The sequence below is a fragment of the Cryptomeria japonica genome, chromosome 7 (assembly GCF_030272615.1).
Source record: "Cryptomeria japonica chromosome 7, Sugi_1.0, whole genome shotgun sequence".
Lineage (NCBI taxonomy): Eukaryota > Viridiplantae > Streptophyta > Pinopsida > Cupressales > Cupressaceae > Cryptomeria > Cryptomeria japonica.
In genome coordinates this window covers 200,594,563-200,614,713 of record NC_081411.1, presented here as the reverse complement: position 1 = coordinate 200,614,713, position 20,151 = coordinate 200,594,563, and the positions used below count along the sequence as shown (strand labels likewise).

The 20,151-nt window shown below is 36.2% G+C and overlaps 1 protein-coding gene across 1 annotated transcript in view; it reads right to left on the bottom strand.

The window, feature by feature from the left end:
- LOC131078253 (UPF0481 protein At3g47200-like) overlaps window positions 1-20,151 on the bottom strand; it is a 249,428-nt gene that overhangs the window by 140,930 nt on the left and 88,347 nt on the right. Inside the window, exon 2 of the mRNA XM_058015913.1 lies at window positions 17,386-17,439. The gene's annotated coding sequence lies outside the window, so the exon portion shown is untranslated. The remainder of the gene's footprint in view (window positions 1-17,385; window positions 17,440-20,151) is intronic.

The window sequence follows — 20,151 nt, the reverse complement described above, 5'->3', positions numbered from 1 at the left end:
TTAAACTAAATTATTTATTATATTATGAAGATTTCAATAAATAATTTATATATGTATTTTAAAAGTTAAATAAAATATGTAAAGATAAAAAAATAAAAATAAAAATGTAATCTTAAAAATAGTTTAAAAAAAAAAAAATTCAAACAAAACGAAATGTAAATTGTTAAAATTAAAAATAATATCATGTTTTTGATAAATATAATTATTTTTAACATTATATATTTATATTTTTTATATGTTTATTTTTAATAATTTTTTATAGTTATATTATTTTTCTATATTTAATGTTTTTGATTATAAAGCAGCCAAAACCGGGGGCTGACTCGAAGGAAACCAAAAAAAACACTACTAGCACACACACAACTGCCTAGCGGCAGTCAGCCAATCCCAACTTTAGTTTTCAAAAACAAAAATTGCCTACCGCTATTGGATAACCTGATATCGAAACCAATCTCGTCCAACAAGCACCATAAGCAGTAGTAGACCAACATATTGTCAATACTATAAAACTGTTAAGAGTAGCAATATTACCATGGAACGAGGCGTTCCAACAAAAAAAACTATAGCAAAAAAAAAAAAGAACCAACCATACAACCTAATTATCAGCACCCATGTGCTTAGAGAGCATAAGCCCAGTCCAGTCATCTGCCAGGAACTAGAACAGTTCCTTAGTGGTGTTGCTTTCAAGCCCACCCTAATCAGCCTTATCCTGGTGGAGCAAGCACAGAGAGGTAGCTGACAAGTGCATCACTTTGACGGTGAATTTCCCAATTTTGTTAACATAGGACTCCAATTTCTCTAGTTTTTTCTTAACATCATTTAAATCTTTAGAGATAGCACTGCAACCCGGACACTGCACCGCCTCTTCCTTCTCCCCACCATCAGCAGCAGTATGCCCACCTTCATAATGTCTTTCGTCCCCCTAAGAGGTGTGGACCAAGAAAGTGTTAGAATGAGGGGAGGTGTTCTTGATATCCTCCTTAATGGTCTCTGAGTCAGGGACGTTAGTGCCCATATTGGAGGAATCTGAGCCCTCCGTAGCCTCCATTTCTTCCTCCCCCTTTTCACTTTCTGCTTTCTCATAATCATTCTCTTCTTCGTTAGCATAATTCTTTCTCATGACGATTTGTTTCATATGGGGTTTGTTAGCAAATCTGTGGGATCTTCGTGGGGTGATACAATCCTCCACATCAGACTTAACAAGAAGGATTTTGGGTTCCTTTTTGGGTTTCTTGGAGGTGGGTTTCGCAGTAGAAGGGTTGCTTTAATTTTTTTCTGCAATTTTGAGGGGGCAGTGTGGGCCTTGGTCAGGGGATTGACAAGGTGTCATCGGCTTTTTCGAAGACTTTTTGAGGCCTTTTTTAAAGCCCTCAAGGGGACCTAGAATGGAGGGGGCAGGTTGAACCGAGATAGGTGTAGGGGGACAAAGGGCCTTGTGAAAATTGTATAGCCGAAACATCTACCCCTGGTGGAGGATGGTAAAATTGCCCTCTTGACATACAATTGCCGACATCTTTAATAGTAGATTCAAGAGCATGCAGCAGGAAGAAAGGAAAAGAAATGGTGTCATGGTTGTGAAAGTGATTGAGCAATGGGAAATGATAATAGTAGAACACACCATACCTTCCCTCGAGGGTGAAGTATTTCATTATGATTTTGCAAACCTAATCTCACAGGTAGGGTAAACATTCCCTGTTGAAACCCCCACGGATTCTGGATGGTTCCTCGCCCTTTTTGAAGAAGCGGTTCATGTTGTTCTTGTCTGCAACCCTACTAGTTTTCTTCCATTTCCTACCTTCAGTAGAGAGACCCGTAGCCTGGGCGATAACTTCCTCACTAATTTCAAACGAAATTTCCTTCATGACCACCCTCCTGTCCTTCCAACTATTGACAAACTGCATGGAGAGGTTTTCGTAGAACCCTTTCATGGCTTCCATGAACGGGATGATTCCTCCTTCTTTAGCATACATCCAAATGCACGTGTCTTTGCGAAAATAGTCATCAATAATGTTCAGTTCCACCTAGATTAAATCCCCCCACAATAGCTTCCTCCAGAGTGAAGTTGAGATACAATGCAAGCCTCAAAAGAGAAATGCAGAGGGAAAAACCAGAGCTGGAGTTAAGAGAAAACAACTAGATATTAGCCAAAATATTGTGCAAGGTGCAATAATTATATTTAGTGGTATTTCCCAAGGCATGCATTCACCAACTTCGACAAGCATGCGAAGGGACACCTCTTGATATCTCTCCCAACTTGCAAAGATCGTCATTATGGAGAGATCTTAGTTTCTAGTTAAGGTAATAATTAGACTCCTTGTTGTGATTAATGATCAAAAGTTGGCACTCTAACCCATCGGCGACACAGAAATAGGTGGCCAGCCACGTCAACATCGGGCAAAGAAGGTGGGGACCACTTGAAACCAGCATGGCATAGCCCGCCCAATTTGAATTTAAATTTCCTGCTAGCAGCATTGCATAGAAGCTAGCCCAAAGCGACCTATTGAGAAGGAGGATGTGGCACTTCATTGGTGGATAGAGGTGATTTGTTCTTTCCTAATAAGGTCCTTCTACTTGTCAGTAAGAGAATCTAGGTGTCTCCAGCGCCTCATACCTTTTATCTCCAGCCATGTCGCAGCCAGAGCATCTACCAACAGGTTCCCCTCTCTATGGATATGTTGAATTTAAAATTCCTCCAACCACACGATCATGGACCATATGTCCTTGATGACATTGTTGATCATCCAGTTGATCCCTGAAATGCCTTTAGTGGCCTCAATAATCATCTTAGAGTCCCCTTCAATGATCAATCTTTTAACATTGATGCCAAGAGCCAGCTTAAGCCCCCAAAAGAGAGCAAGGGCTTCAGCCATGTTGCTTGAGATAGAGTCAAAATTTCCCGCATAGGCCAAAACCAGGTTGCCCAAGTTGTCCCTGATCATTCCACCCCCTGTCGCAGAACCACTGCGAGCAGCACCGTCAAAATTAAGCTTGAGCCAAGGTGGGGGAGGTGTTGACCATCTGGTATTAAGCCTCTCCATCTTTTTTGAATTGTCATATCGAAGGAAGCTATCTGGCAGATTCCATGTTTTAGTCTAATTCTGATCCAAAACCATAGGGGCAGATTGTGGAGTTTTCCACTTGCTGATGAGGGTGTTTTCCCTAAGGTACTTCTCAGCTATGTCAGTCACCGTGTCAACTGAGTTGTTGGTGTCACGAAAGATCCTATTATTCCTTTCCTTCCAGGTATGCCAACAGACGTGGGGAGGAATGAGTCTCCAAAAATGTTTGATCGATGAGTGAGCTTAGGAGCATTTCCAATTGTTGATAAACTGCTGCAAGTCTTCCAAGAATGTCCAAGCCAAATTAAATTTTTGTAGAACTTTGTACCAAACCCTCGAAGCGAAGGGGCAATTAATAAAGAGGTTATTTATGCTTTCCTTAGCACAATTACACATAACACACTTGTTGGCAAGCAAAAATCCCCTCCTCTTCAGATTATCAACAGTAAGGATCTTGTCGTGAAGGGTCATCCACCAGAAGAAGTTAATTTTAGGGATGAGCTGAGAGTTCCAAACTTCTTTCCAGCTATAGCAATCATTCAAGGGGGAAAACAAGAGATTGTAGGTTGATTTAACATTGAAAGTCCCTGAGGGGTTCACAGTCCAAACAAGAGTATCAGTGTGAGTGAAACAGGGGATCCTAATGCCCTTAAGAAGGGATTGCAGCTCTTCAGCCAAATGGATCCATTGGGGGGTATTCCCCAGACTATCGGTGAGCCTTAACCAACAGCGGGAGGGAGAGATGTAGTTTATCACAAGGGAGCCAAACAAATCCTTGAGAGTGACCATGAGGCAACTGAACCGAGAGGAGGCAAGGGATTTGTCACCAATCCAGTTGTCCTCCCAGAATCTAATTTTCTCACCATTACCAACTTGCCACTTTAGACCCTGTTTGAGTAGTTTCTTGTTCTTAACAAAGTTATTCCATATTTTAGACCCAGGAGGGAGCTCATTGGAAGAGAGGAGGGAGGGGAAGGGGGTGTGATTGAAGTACTTGGCCCTCATAATCATGCTCCAGATAGTTTTTCCCTTCATAAGGATCCGTTTGATTTTAGTCAATAAGGGCTTATTCAGATCAGAGATTTTTCTAATCCTAAGGCCTCCCATGACCTTCAGTTTGCACACCTTCTCCCAGTTGACTAAGTTGATTCTGGCCTTCTTCTCCAATCCCATCCACAGAAGGATTCTTTGGATTCTCTCGAGTTTCTCAGCCATAATATTGGAAATCTTGAAGAGAGGCCGACAGGAGCTGGAGTTTACCCGCACTACTTAGAGTTTTTTCGGTCCAGCCAACAAGTTTATTTTGCATTCTTTCTAAGATTGATTCCCAAAAGTGGGAGGTGACCTCCTTGATAGTGAGGGGAGACCCAAGTAGGAATCAGGAAGATCAGCAACACTACACCCTAAGGTTTGCATAAGTTTACCCTGGAGGTTTTTGTTCATGTTAAAAAAATAAATCTTGCTCTTGCAATAGTTAATTAGTTGACCAGAGGCAAGGGCGTACTCTTCCAGTAGATGTTTCCATTATTTAGCCTCTATCACAACCGATTGGCCGAAAAGGAAGGTGTCGTCCACAAATTGCTGCATAACCATAGGAGGAAGGGTGGAAGCAACTTTCACCACCGAGATTCTATTGGTCCTAATCAAATTGGAGAAATACCTACTCAAGGCTTCAGCTACCATAATGAACAAATAAGGTGAGAGAGGGTTCCCCTGCCTTAGCCCCTTCCCAGCCTTAAAGAAGCCCGAGGGGGTGCCATTGACTATCACCGAATAGTGAACACTTTCCACCGCCTCCCTGATAATATTGATAAATATTTTTTGGAATCCCAACTTAGAAAGTACCGCATATAGGAATTTCCAATTAACTTTATCATAAGCCTTAGAGATGTCGATTTTGAGAGCCATACCTGGGTTGCGACTTTTCTCCATGGAGTGGATGACCTCATGGGTAGTAATGACAACATCAAGAATCTGCCTGCCTGGAACAAAGCCTCTTTGAGAGGGGTTGATGCATTTATCAAGGAGGGGTTTGATTCTATTGACAACAACTTTAGAGAAAATTTTATAGATTGAGTTACATAGGCTAATGGGCCAATAGTCAGTCATGGGTTTCGGGTCAAGAACTTTTGGGCACCAAAACAATGAAAGTGTTATTCAATTTCTTCAGGAGGTTACTAGTGCAAATGAAGTCCCTGCTAGCTTTAGTTAGATCATACTTCACATTTTCCTAGAAAACCTGGAAAAAAGTAGGGGGGAGCCATCAGGACCAGGGGCCTTGAAGGCAACCATAGCAAAAACCACTTCTTTAACTTCTTCTTCAGACACACAGCTTATGAGCAGCTCATTATTAGCCTCATCTAGGACTTGGGGGATGAGACTGAGGAGTTTATCGTTGATCTTAGTAGGTTCACTGACCCTATCCTTCGTGTAGGCATTAGCAAAGTGAAGGGAATCCCATTGACCAATTTTATTATTCCCCACCACTTCCTCATTTCTGTTATTGAGAATGGATTGGATAGCGTTCCTCCTTTTATGCTTTGAGGTTGATCTGTGAAAGAAGGAGGTGTTCTTGTCCCCCTGAGTTAACCATTGGATCCTAGATCTTTGCTTTCAGTGAATTTCTTCTAGGTTCATGATTTCTTTCCATTTGTGTCTCCATCCCTCCTCCTCTTTATGTGGGTCCATATAGGAAGTCCCCTCTGCAATGGTCCTCTAGAGGCGGTCCAAATTGGTTTCAGCCTCCTTTTTTCTCTTGAAGATATCCCCAAAGGAGGAAAGACTCCAAGCTTTGACCTCCTTTTTGATAATTTCCAACTTTTTAGAAATTCTGAACATATTCGTACCTTGAACAGGGGAGTTCCACCAATTTTGTATGCATTTTTTGAAGTTTGAATGGAAGTGCCACATGATCTCATACCTAAAGGGTGAGGGACCAGAGGTCAACTTGTCAACCCAAGAGAGGAGGATCGGGGAGTGGTCAGAGATAGTGTGCAGGAGAGATAAGAGCGAGGAATTGATTCCAATGTTCCACTTAGCAGAGATCATAAACCTGTCCAACTTGACCTAAATCCTCACAAAGTGCGACCTCTGATAACATAAGCCCTATCAAAAGTTTAAATCCCTACCAAAACAAATGGGCAATCAAAGGAAAAGTCATTGACAAATGACCAATACGATCATATAGTACACCTACCAAGAATGGGCAAGTCTTCAGCTTTGACATTGTAGATACTGAGGGTTGTGAAGTTAGGGTTACATGTTTTGATCAAATAGCTCAAATACATTGTGATCGTGTGGAGGTATGTGCTCACTATGTCATTTCTAAGGGGTCCATAAAGGAGGCAAACACAAGATACAATAAATTAAACAACTATTTAGACATCTTCCTATCTGATGATTCAATATTAAAAAGTTGCACCCCTGATATTGATCCTGCTCAAACCTGCTCCCCTTTCACCCCTATTAGCGAAGTGGTTCAGCTGACTACTAATACATTGGTTGACATAATTGGTGTTGTTGTATATGTTGGAGATGTCATTGCAATCCATAGGAAGGATGGCAGTGAAACAAAGAAGCAAATTGTTAAAATTAATGATCTATCCGGTTTTACAATTGATGTCAATCTGCGAGGGTCAGCATCAGAACAAATAGGTCATGACTTAAAAAATATGTTAACCCCTGATGTTGTTCTTATACTTTTTGTACACAATGCCCATGTAGGGTACTTTAATGGGAAGGTTTTCAATATGACATCTACAATAACATTACATATTAATCCTCCTTTCCCAGAGGCAGAACCCCTCATACTAAGAGGACTTCTTCCATTGCATTCTCATGATTTCTCTTCAGGGTTTACTCATATTTATGGAAGATACACTAGGATGACTATTGCATCAATCCGTGAATGCATGAGTGTCAATCAAACCACTATAGTTGTTGTTCTGAGATTTGTGAATGTAACAAATAATAATTTCTATTACACAGCTTGTCCACTGAAAGTTAATGATAAACCTTGTAAAAAAAAATGCACTCAGCAGGTTGACGATTCATGGTTTTATCTTAGATGTCAAATGACCATGGCAGAATGCAATTGCAGTTACCCTTTACCAATAAAACTGCAATATTCAATGGGAACTATTTGGGCAACTACTTTTGATGAGGTGGGAACTGATTTGATAAAGAAAACTGCAAAAGAACTTTACATACTACAAAATGATGCCACCACAACATAAACACCTTATGCTGTCATTAATACAGTTGTTTAGAATTGCTACACGTTCACTCTATTGCTTTCTACTGACACATACAATTCTGAACCTAAGATGAAGATTACAATTAATAAGATTTGTGTTGTTGATTATAAAGCTGAGTGCAATGCTTTACTTGCAGAGATTACTCACCTCTCTGCACAACCTTAGCTGTATACTACACCTCTTGCCTAATTACAATACTTTTGCTTCATACAACACTTATTACACTTCCAATTTTACGTATTTTATATACGTACAATCATATAGTTAGTTGTACATTTGGATGTTTGTATAAGCTTGTCTCTTTTCCTTTCAATCATATGTTGTCTACACCTTTGTTTATATGTTTCCATAATTGCATGTGCATATATGTCTGGTTTCTCTCTCTAAATGGTCAAGTATATATATATATATATATATATATATATATATATATATATATATATATATATATATATATATATATATATATATATATATATATATATATATATATATCTTACATTTATAGATACTTGCTCCTATGTCAATGTATTTTACTCTATCTAACAAATCTGAAAACTCCATGCTGGTATTGTCACCCTATTGTATGTGCATTAAATAATTGAATGTTATCTCTTTGTAAATGATTTCCTTCGCTGATATGCTTTCCTTATGTCATGCTTGTTAGTTTTGTACTTCATATTACAATTTAAATTAGTTCATTTATGTACCCTTACATATTGTAATAGAAAAAGGCTTCCACTTCTCTATTAAATAAGTAACTTCTTTATATCAATGTCCCCAATAAGAATTTCTAGAGTATGCATCTATGCTTACATGTTTTTATATACATACACCCATGTGCATATTTATGTCTGCACTCACATATTGAATGCTAAGAATGTGCATATTTGCATATAGATAAATACATATGTACATGTACTTCTAAATATACAAGGTGTTTAACTTCTACTGAAGCACTCGTCGCTGCATTGCACAATGTGTTTGACTACATACTCATCTATGCTGGTTAGTTGCCTTGCAAAATAAATTTGATTTCCTTGAGATTTTTTTCATATATAAGTACTGGTTGATCATACACATAGAAAACGTAAAAAAGCAATCTTTGCATGAAAACTAATATACACATACATATTTATTTATATATATACATTTGTATATATAGAATTGTATATAAACATAGTCATGTATATTTCTATATAGAAAATACCATATATATATATATATATATATATATATATATATATATATATATATATATATATATATATATATATATATATATATATATATATATATATATATATATATATATATATATATATATATATATATATATATATATATGTATCACTAAATAAATATATAAACAAAGTTATATAGTTATATAAACATATACATGTATTTATATATGTGCATATCTATCTATACATATATACACATATTTTCATTCATATATATATATATATATATATATATATATATATATATATATATATATATATATATATATATATATATATATATATATATATATATATATATATATATAATCACTTTCTCCAAATGCTCTTGCAGCCGAAGCATAGACTCAACAAACTAAATACTAATAATCTGAAACCTTACAAACCATAAACAATTCACGGGAAAGTGAGAACCAGAAAACAAAACAGAAGAAAATTATAGATTACAGTTACCTCATTTTAAGTAATCTATACATAGAAACTATTATACACATACTTATTTATTTATATACATACATATGTACATATGTATATATAGATTTGTATATAAACATAGACATGTACAATTCTATATAAAAATACAATATTAGATATACACATATTTTCATTCGTATGTATATATACATGTGCATATTTATACATACATATGTATGTGTGTGTGTGTGTGTGTGTGTGTGTGTGTATCACTTTCTCCAAATGCTCTAGCAGCAAAAGCATACACTCAACAAACTAAATACTAATAATTTGAAACCTTACAAACCAAAAACATTTCACAAGGAAGTGAGGACCAAAAAACAAAACAGAAGAAAATTACAGATTAGGGTTACCTTGTTTTAAGTAATCTATACATGAAAACTAATATGTACATACATATTTATTTATATATGTACATATGTATATATAGATTTGTATACAAACATAGACATGTACAACTATATATAAACAATACCATATATAGATATGTATATATATACATATATGTGTAAAATATATATACATGGTTATACAGTTATGATGCTTTGAAAAAAGGATGGTTAGAAAAACCTGTGGTGGTATAACACATAAGAAGCACAAGAAACCAAGATAAATGTTTTTGTTAATCAACCAAAGACTAATCTAAGCAGGCATACCAAGAGAGACACTAAAAACATAATGAAGCATTTAACTATGAAAAAAAACACAACAAGGCATCTCCAAATGCCTTCCACCATGCTTGTAGCTCCTCCTCCCTTGTTCCTCTCATCTCCAAGTTCCAAATTAGTGTAGCTCTCAGCAACTTTTTGCACTATGGATGCCTTATGGAGATTCAAGATGAAAGATGATTAATCTAAAAATAATATGCAAATGTGAACAAGAGCTAAAATAAGAGTTTGCCTAATTAGCTAGTGTTGATTTTAAAACAAAAGAGTGAATATGATTGATTATCTAATGCTCTCTAAAAATGGCTATAATGTAAATGCTTGAGAATGCTAGAGTATTTGAAAATGAGGAATGTGAGCTCTATTTATAGGTAAAATGGAGCAATGGAGGGTTGAGATTGAGTAATCTCAACAAGGGTCAGGATTGAATGATATTCAATCCATGTGAGGGCTTTCAACCCAATCCCACGATGACAAGTTTCAACATGAGATGGGTTGAGAGGAGAGGGAAGAAGCATTAAATGATTGACATGACCTGAGGGTTAACTTGGGAGGTGAGGTTAAGGTTGAGTTGAATGGATAAATTTATTATCCAAAGAATAATGCTTTTATCCAATGGATAAACTCTTGTGCAAGAGTTAGTGAGGATAACCATGGTCAAAGCAATAAATGCTTGAGGAGACAGATGGGTTACATGAGGGTTGAGTTAGGGGTCAAAGTCCCTAACCATGGGTGCAAGTGGATTTAACCATAAATGGTCATGTAAGAGCCTTTAATGGTTTGGAAGACTTTAGAGGTTAACCATTTTAAGACTTAAAACCTTAAATGCCTTTCAAAGACTTTGAGGGCTTTGAGAACTGACTCCAAGTTGCATAGGAATGTGACAACATTTAGGGGATGGATTAGGCTAATTAGGAACAGGTTAGAAGAATCTAGAAGGGGGTTAGGATTGCAAGTGGATTTTGTAGGAGAATGCAAGTGGGAGGAATTTTGGGATTTTCAATTAAATGGTGTAATTTGCATTTGGATAGATATTTAAATAAATATTAATTTATTTAAATGTGAATGTGAATTTTGGATTATAGTGTTTTTCATATCATGTCAAATTATATATGTTTATGAACCAATTTTTTTGACAAAATGATCTTAGATAGACGATAAAGATCTAGAAATTAAATTTGTTACTCCTTTTAAACACCAAATCCAAGTGTCATAACTAATATTCATTCTAACATTCTAAAACTCTGTAGTGTCTCTGGAAAATCTTGTAAAACTACTATGTTAATACATGATGTAAACTCAAATTGATAATTTGGAAAAAAAGCAAAAAATGCAAATTTCGATATTCCCTGCGACCAAATACACTCCGACACATAGCGATGAGGAAGGAGAGTGGTGGGTTGTTCTAGGGAAAAAATAATAGAGGCTTTGGAACTCTCAAAGGCTCTCTTCGGGTACCATTTCTGCAAACTTAAATAATAAGGGCAGACCTCTTTTGAGAAGCACCAAATATGCTAGTTTCCAGTCATCTCTCCCCAACTCATCCAACATCGTCGATAGCTCTGTGAGGAATGTTCATAATTATAGAAAGATTCTGAATGATAGGTGGTTAAGATCAGAATATTCTGGTTTTCCTCCACGTTGGTCAAATCCTCACTAGCAGGCGCAAAGGTTACCACAAGGTAAATGTGGTAGCCCTAGGGTTCTCTCCAACCCTCACAGGAATGTTCCGTCTGATCAACTATTTAAAATAGACAAAATAGATTCGCCTCCGGTGGTAGCCACTTGTAGCCAAGTTGTAATTCCCGACAAGCAGCAGCACAAGAAAAGCATTAAGCTATCTACGAATCCCCTGCTTGAATACGGTGTCTTTTCTTACAACAAGGGTATTATCGCTCTCTAGAATGGGAAATATCAGATCTTCAATGAAATGAATGAATGGTGGAAAGAGGAATTCTCAAATCAGGTAAGTATTACTAACCTAGGTTTTAACGATTTTCTCATCACTTGCGCTAATTACAATATTAAAAAAGAAATTCTGGAGTGTGAAGTAAAATTGATAGAAGGATATGTTTTTCAATGTTTTGATTGGATGCCGAATTTTAATCCTAAAAATTTTCAACCCAAGAAAGCTATAAATGGGTAAACATAGGTCCTTTTCTGATAGAATTTCATTTCCCTAAAATTATGAAATTTTTAGGCTCACAATTAGGAGTCTTTTGATGAGTAGAAGGCTTGTATAAGGATTTGGAAAAAGATATAAAGATCCTTATACTATTCGACACTGAAAACCCAAATTTGAGCCCATCAAGTTAATAACTGAGAAGGGCAGTTGGTGTATAGCCCCCTCATTTTATGAGGGAAAAATCAACACCTCTAATATCTTCCTATGTGACCCCCAGGGTTGCAAACAAGTCTCTGATGACAACATCCCTTGTTCAAGTCCAAACAGTAGGGGTAAATCGAATTTGAATTCTATAGATTATTAGTCATCCTCTAGGGCTCCCTCAATGGTAAACAAGGTAGTCAGGAGATGGAGCAAGTCCCAATCGAAGAGAAGGGGTCCAAGATGCCTCCAGACTAATAAGGCTTCCTCTTTGTATCCAAATGATATTCCCTCTTCAACGCCAGCTAAGACACCTCCCATAATAGGTAAGGATTTGGGACATGTAAATAGTGTTGTGGGGGTTAGTATCACAAGAAAAAGTATTAACTCCTCTAAGAATAGGGATAAGAGGCAAGTGGTCTCTAACAATAGAGCAAAACTACCAAAACTGTTGATAGGAGCACAAGAATTCAAAGCAGATGTGCAGGAATAGTTGGGTTTATTAGACAAACATATAGAGCTCGAACAAAAAATAGTTAATTGCCCAGCTCTGGATGAGTTTGGAGACTTAGGTTTGGGGGTTGAGTGCCTCTTTGAATAATTCACATGTTGGAGAGGCAGTTTTGGTAGGGAATCAACCTCTTGAGGATGATGATGGAGACTTAGGTGGTAGTAAGATGGGGTTAGGTGTTTGCTTGGGACGCAAGACTAAACCAGATTATGGTTCATCCCTAAAGAAGAGAGGTAGGAAATCTATAATTAAACTTAGAAATATGGATGGAGAAGCTGTTGGGTAGGCTAAAATAACCTCGAGGGAAGGAGAAGTACCTTCCCACCCAACTATGAAGATCATAACGTGGAATGTTAGGGGCCTAAAATGCCCCTAACAAGAAACACATTCTAAAGCATTGCATCCTCACCTCAAAAGAAAAATTAACTTTAGTCTAGGAGACCAAGCTTAATCAATCTAAGATTATAAATTTCCAAAGGAAATTAGGCTACCTAGAGTGGGAAGTGATACTTACAGTACGAGCCTCAAGGGGTCTGGGTATCATTTGGGATCCTAGAAGGATTAAAATTAAGAATATCTCTAGCAATAAGTTATGGATGTGTTTCTCTATCAAACATCTTAGTTGCAACATAAACTTTATTCTCTTCAATATTTATGGCCCCATACCTACACATGAGAAGCTAATAGTTTGGCATGAAGTTGGTAAGCTGTTAACATCCCACTTGGAGTGGAATCACTTTTTAGGGGGGGAATTCAATGCCATTGCTGACCTCTCAGAAAAATTGGGAGGATTGAGAAGAGAACCCCAAGCTTTGATAGATTTCAGGAATTGGATCAATTTTCATAATATGATAGATATCAGAACTGATAATGGCTCCTTTACCTGGAATAATAGAAGGCAGGGCTTCAACCATATCGCGGAAAGGTTAGATAGGTTTCTCTTCAAAGGTAATATCTTTGAATTTCATTATCTTTTCAAGGCCTCCATCCTTCCCATCTCAGGCTCAGACCATTTTCCAGTCCAATTAACCATTGAGGAGGACTTAAAACCTAAGAGATGTCCTTTTAAATTTGAGAAAGTATGGATGAAAAACAAATCCTTTTTGGAGAATATAGAAAAATGGTTGAAAGAGGTGGATGTTTTGGCGTCAAAGCTTAACTATTTTGTTACCAAAAATCAAATATAGCTAAATTTGACAGTTTTCATTCGACATCATCTTTTGACTACTAAACTTATCATTAACCAAAAAAAATACCCTTTTCGAGAAGATTATCTCATCTAGTGAAAAATAATTTTTAAATTTTTTAAAATATCATTTAATATTTTATTTTTAATTTCTAATTAGCCTCTTTTTAACTATAAAAAGATACTCATGATGTTTAATTAATAAAAAAATTTAAAATTAATCAAAATACTAAAATAATTATTTGTTTAGATTCTTGACTTCGAGCTCTTCAAATGGGTATTTTTCGATTTTTGTAAAAAATATTATGCTTGGAAAAAAATTGAGCAAAAGTGAAAAGTTTCAAACATATAGAGTTTTTCATCTTTTTTGTGTCACATCACATGACACATAGGATAGTCCGACCGAAGTCAGTCTAACCGGACTAGCCTTATTTCAAACTATAAAAAAAAATTTGAATTTTCTTTTAATGGACTCATTTGAACTAAGGGACATCGACTGAACTGAGTCTGACCAGACTCCTGGCACCATGTAGGTGCCACGTGGTGCCATGCGGCCCAAGGGTAGTCCAATCGAACTACACTCAGTTGGCCCAAAGTGTGACACAACTCCATGCTTATACCCCTAACTATATCTATAACACAAAACCCTAACCCTAACCATGATGTAAACGCTAACCATAATCATTAGCTAAAATTTATTAAAATATCATTCTATAATGATGATAAACCTAACCCTAACCATAACCCTCACCCTAACCCTAATCCTAATGTAAACCCTAACCATAATCCAAACCCAAACCCTAACCATGATGTAATCTCTAACCATAATTATAACCCTAACACTAAAACCTAATGGTGCAAGAGCACTTGATGGACTTTATGCCTCCATGAGGCAATTTTATCAATTTTTCTTTAACATTGTGTTTTGATTATGTAATAAGGTCTTTTAGACCATTTTGGACTTATTTGTATTGAGTTTGAGTCTTAGGAGGTCATTTGTGGGCCATATGGCAAATATTGTAAAAAGTTGTCATGTTTGTCAAATATTGTCTTGCAACTTTGCATTTTTTGTTGCATGTGGAAGGTGAAGGGTCAAGTCATTTACAAGAGTTGTAATTGATGATTCTTGGTTAGAAAATTCTCTCTCAAATTTCCCCCTCCCTCTTTGCCTCTTTCTCTCCATTACAAAAATAACATGAGCTTATTAGTAATGACACTTGAGTCTCTTCACGATTCAAATGATTCATTTTAGTTATGTTTAGATCCTTGCAAGTGGATGTATAGTTGATTTGAACCTATCACTTTTCCAACATCATTTGCTAAATGGCCTACTAATGGACCTCATGTACTACATGAATGTGTGCAAAAAATAGACCAATTTTTTTCCTAATTAATGTTCTACACCTCTTCAACGTACCCATTGTACACCAACGTCCAATTCCTTGCTATTATGATAGTGTTATATAGCTATTATGATTTTGGAGTATATGTGTCTCCTTCAATTATAATTAATATGCATTACATAAGTCCTATTCAATTATCATAATTTCAACACAAAATAATTTTGATTCATATTCTTAAAGTTTTTATGCATGAATTTTTTTACATGTTTTAAAATAAACAAATTGCCAGATTTTGCATACATAATTCTACTGTTTCAAGCGTCATAAAGTTCAACAAAAGAGTTGAAATTTTGAAATGTATTCCTTCATCAGTATTTTGAGGATGGCGACAGCTATTCTGACTCCAAAAATACACTAACATACTAGAGAAAGTAGCATAACATGCAGTTATGAGTGCATTACAAACCAGAAGTTTTGGATCTAGAATGGCTGCGTCCTTTTTAGGATATAGGTTGAACGGCTACAAGTGTGAAAGGATACTTTGTCACAGTTTTTAGGAAAACACGAACCGTACAAAAAGGAGAAAGGTTTGTCGTAGTTTTTGCGAAAAGAAAAACTGTTCGAAAGACGTGTTTGAAAAGTTATATTGTTGGGGATTTGAAGGGCTTTTAATTCCCCAGCCTCAGGGTTAAAGACTTTCGTGATCAGTTCCTCAAGAATGACTTAGACCTGCTCGACAAAAACTTAAAAGCAATTCTATCCTAAACCCTAAACACTGAAACATCTTTCACTGGCGGTTTATGTGTCAAGTTATTAATGAAAGGCTACGGACAGGCGTAAGTGGTAGATATTGTCATTTGAGAATAACGGTACATTCACATGTATCAACTGACATAACGTCTAAAAATTTACAGACAGGGTCGAAGTTAATCACATGGACAAAGTGAGTAACTTAGTACGCATATTATGTCAAATCGCTCATCAATTCTGATTATAAAGTGGGGTTTTTAAATGATTTCAGGAAAAAGGAATGGGACCTGCAACTTTAGCGAGACTATCTACTTTTGACACTCTTTCCTAACTATGGATGATTTTTGCAATTTTTTTAATGAAAATATTGGATTACATAGGTATTGTCTTTTTGTTAGTCTATTATGGAATGTTGAATAAGTGCATATTTAAATTAGATTTGGTCATTAGGCTAAATTTTATGATCAAGAAAAAGGAGAATCAATTCATAGGGAAGGATGCAACAATTTCAATTAAATTGCATTCTACAATAGACGAGAGACATAATGTTTTGTATGAGGATGAATGTTCATTGTGTTAAAAAAAAAATAGTGATTAAGGAAGAATCTTAAGAATCTTTTAATGAAACATAAAAACAATTTAAGATATGTAGTCAATTAAGAATATAATGATTGAAGTCTAAAGTCTAGCTTGTGTGAATTATCTAGACTACATAATTGCTAAGGAAAAAAAAAGCTTGCTGGTGACAACCATCCACTTGAATAAGACCCCTAACATTTTATGTGTTTCTATCATATATTGTGTCTAACTCAATTCATACAATTGACTAACCTTGTTTATAGATGTGCATCTACACAATCTAAATTTTAGAATTACATATGTTTCAACCAATGATGTAGTAGAATCAACACATATCTAAATGACAATCATCTCAATTCAATTTATTAATGATTTTACAACCATTGATTGTTAGCCATTGCTATAAAACCTTAGACTAAAAATTAATTTGTCCTAAAAACCATTTCAATACCAAAACTTTTACAGACATAAACGTGGTTTAACAAGAAAACAATTAATTGATTACCAAAGCTTTAATTACGTTTTATTGACATATGCAAAAATAAGATATTATTAGAAACCATCTAAATATCAAAGCAAACACGATAGAAGTAGTCTCATGCCAGTCCAGAGGTGAAGGATCTATGGTTATGTCCTATCTTCACCACACAAAGTGAAGTTTCCTGATGTCAAATTTTAATAGGCTTCAAAAATTCCAAATACTGATTCCACATTTGTCTCCACACACGCTGTTTCTACACTCTTTTCTGAAAGTCCTACTTCCAATTCGGCCTTTTGATCTTACGTTTAGCTTTGATTTTCTTTTCTGAGATTGTTTGTTTTGTTTTTAGTTTCTAAGATTATTTAGAAATAGCCTTAATGATAGATTCCGTGGAAATAAAAGAATTATGGCCACAATAGACAAATAAATCGATGATAGCACTGAAAGGCGTTTTTGGAAAAGAAATCAGACCTGTATAGTTATCATAATGTAGTTTGAGGAAAGAACTTACCAGAAGACAGTCACAAATTGAAGCTGTTATGACTCGGGCCTTGATGAGCATAAGCTGCAATCACAGAAGACAATGTTGTAATGAATAAGTATATTAAATAGCCAAAGCAAAACATGAACATAACTGACACCGGAGCATCCAAGTGAATGAGCCATCCGGTTCAAGCTGATGTAAATAAGTTCTCAATTTTGGTGTTTTTGGTTCATTGTTTGATTTATAAACATTTTGTCCTCTTCCTTACCTTGGGTTATTTAAAATAAACTCTTACACAGAATAGTAAGTAGCTATTATTCAAAAGTATAAACTCTATGTTGCTAAGTGCCTAGGAAGAAAACCAAAGGTAGATCATTTTATTATGGTGCATAGAATCAAAAGGAGAAGAGGATATGAATTGAGAGGGTTTTTGTAAACAAAGGAATTGCTGTGTGAAGTGGAAGAGTAAAGGGCATGAGCAAAGAAGGACAAATACAGTGCTAAGAACACACAAATGGGTGTGTGCTGTGTGTTAGTGTTGAGGACAGCAAACTGCTGTATAAAGAATGTGTCAAAATAAAGAAAAATTATAAAAACAGGGAAACTACGGGCTGCAAAGGGAGTCTTGGTCAGTGGAATGAAATGTTACAGTTCTGTGAACTCTAGCATGATGGACAACAAAAGAAATGAAAACAAAAATAAATAACAGAGCCAAGAAATAGAGGCTCAGAGCGTGAGAAGAGTTAGAAAAGAAATCAGAGATTGGAGTGTTATGAAACAGAGCATAGAAAGGCCAATTTGACAGTAAGGATTTGTATAAAATTTGTAATCAAATTTTTGGCAAAGACAATAAAGATAGAGAAAATCTCTTTTTATATTGGTGTGTTGTTGTTATTGACATTTGATTAAAGTTTCTTTTATTTTTATTTTATTTTGCTTATGCTGCAACTTACCCAGTTCAAAAGAACACTGTGAGTTGGGATTGAATTTGGAAGTGTCAACAGTAGTCAAAATAGCCTATAGAGGGCCAGGTCGCAGAGGCGCATAGGAGCTAGAGGCTTAGAGCCTGAAATTGCAGAGATAGTAAGAGCTTGCACAACAGAAGAAATGAGGAGTATCACTTCGCGATTGGATGCCATGGAGATGGCTGGCTCAAAGGAGAAGTGTACATGTAGAAGACGTCACTGATGTCAAAGAAGAGGAGCAGACCGTTGAAGGAGGTGAGGAGGTTAATCAACCGAGGCTTGAACCTGGAGAAGAAAGGTTCATTAAAGCAATCACAAGAATTAATTTCTAACCATGATTTGAACCAACAAGCTACAAAGGAGGATTGAATGCGGAGGTATTGTTGGACTGGATTGCAGAAATGGATAGGTACATCGAATATGACAATACGGAAGAAGACCAAAAGGTAAAGAAGATTCAAAATTTGAAGCAAAAAGAAAGTAGTGTGGAACAGTATACGGAGGAGTTTTACCAGTTAAGCATTCGAGCCGGTCAAATTGAAGAAGATATTGAGTAGGTTGCAAGGTATTTGAATGGACTACGTCCACCAATACAAGATAAAATCAATTTGATGAATACGCATAGTGTGGAAGAGGCATATCAATATGCCTTGAAAGCGGAGGAAAAACTCAATAGAAAGCAACAAAACAACTCTCGGGGCAAGGGTAGATTCTTTCGTGGATGAGGACAGCCTACTAGTGAAAGAGGCTTCCAAAATAAACAAGAGGAAGCAAGCACATCAAGTATGAATACAAATGAAGGCAATGGAAGGGGAGATTTCCCAAGAGGAAGAGGATCTACGTGTTTCCAATGTGGGGAAGCCAGACATCGAGCATTTGAGTGTCTGCAAATCCAGCATGATGGAGGCAAAGGAAAGGAGGCAAGAGTGCATGTTGCACAAGCTGAAAATGAAAAGGAGCCCGCTAAGCTTGGAGAAGACGCTGAGGATGGAGAATCGATCATGCTGAGAAGAGTGTTGCTAAATCTTAAAAATGAGAAACCCGAACCAATCAAAATGGAAATCTATTTCGAACAAGGTTCAAGGTCAATGGAAACTGTTCCAAGGTGATTTGGTCAGTGGTAGCACTGATAATAGTGTCCGAAGAGATGGTCAACAAGCTGAAACTGAAAAGAACCAAGCATCTGAATCCATATACAGTCTCATGGTTGCAAAAGGAGCATCAAATATTGGTATATGAGCAAAGTTTGATAAGTTTCGACATTAGGAACTACAAGGATGAAGTTATGTGTGACATAATGTCAATGGATGCTTGCCATGTTCTCTTGGGAAGACCAAGGATAAAGTTATGTGTGACATAATGTCAATGGATGCTTGCCATGTTCTCTTGGGAAGACCATTACAATTTGACAGGAAGGCTATCCATGATGGTGAGAATAACATCTACACAATCAAGAAGGATGGAAGGGAGTAAACCTTGAATCCAATAAGAAATAAGGAAGAAAAGGACAAGCCAAAGGTATGTTTGGTTTCCAAAACGCAATTTATGAAAGAGTTCAAAAGAGAGGAGATATACCTTGCTATGATACCCAAATTTGCAGCAGTTGGAGCAGCAAAGGAAGAAGGTGAAATACCAAAGGAAAAACAAGTATTATTGGAGAAGTATGCAAAAATCTTGATGCAGGAATTACCGGATGGGTTGCCACCCATAAGGAGCATAAGTCATTGCATGCATTTAATTCCTAGTGCAAGTTTGCCAAACAATGCACCATATAGAATGACACCAAAAGAGAATGAGGAGATTAATAAGCAAGTGCAAGAACTACTTG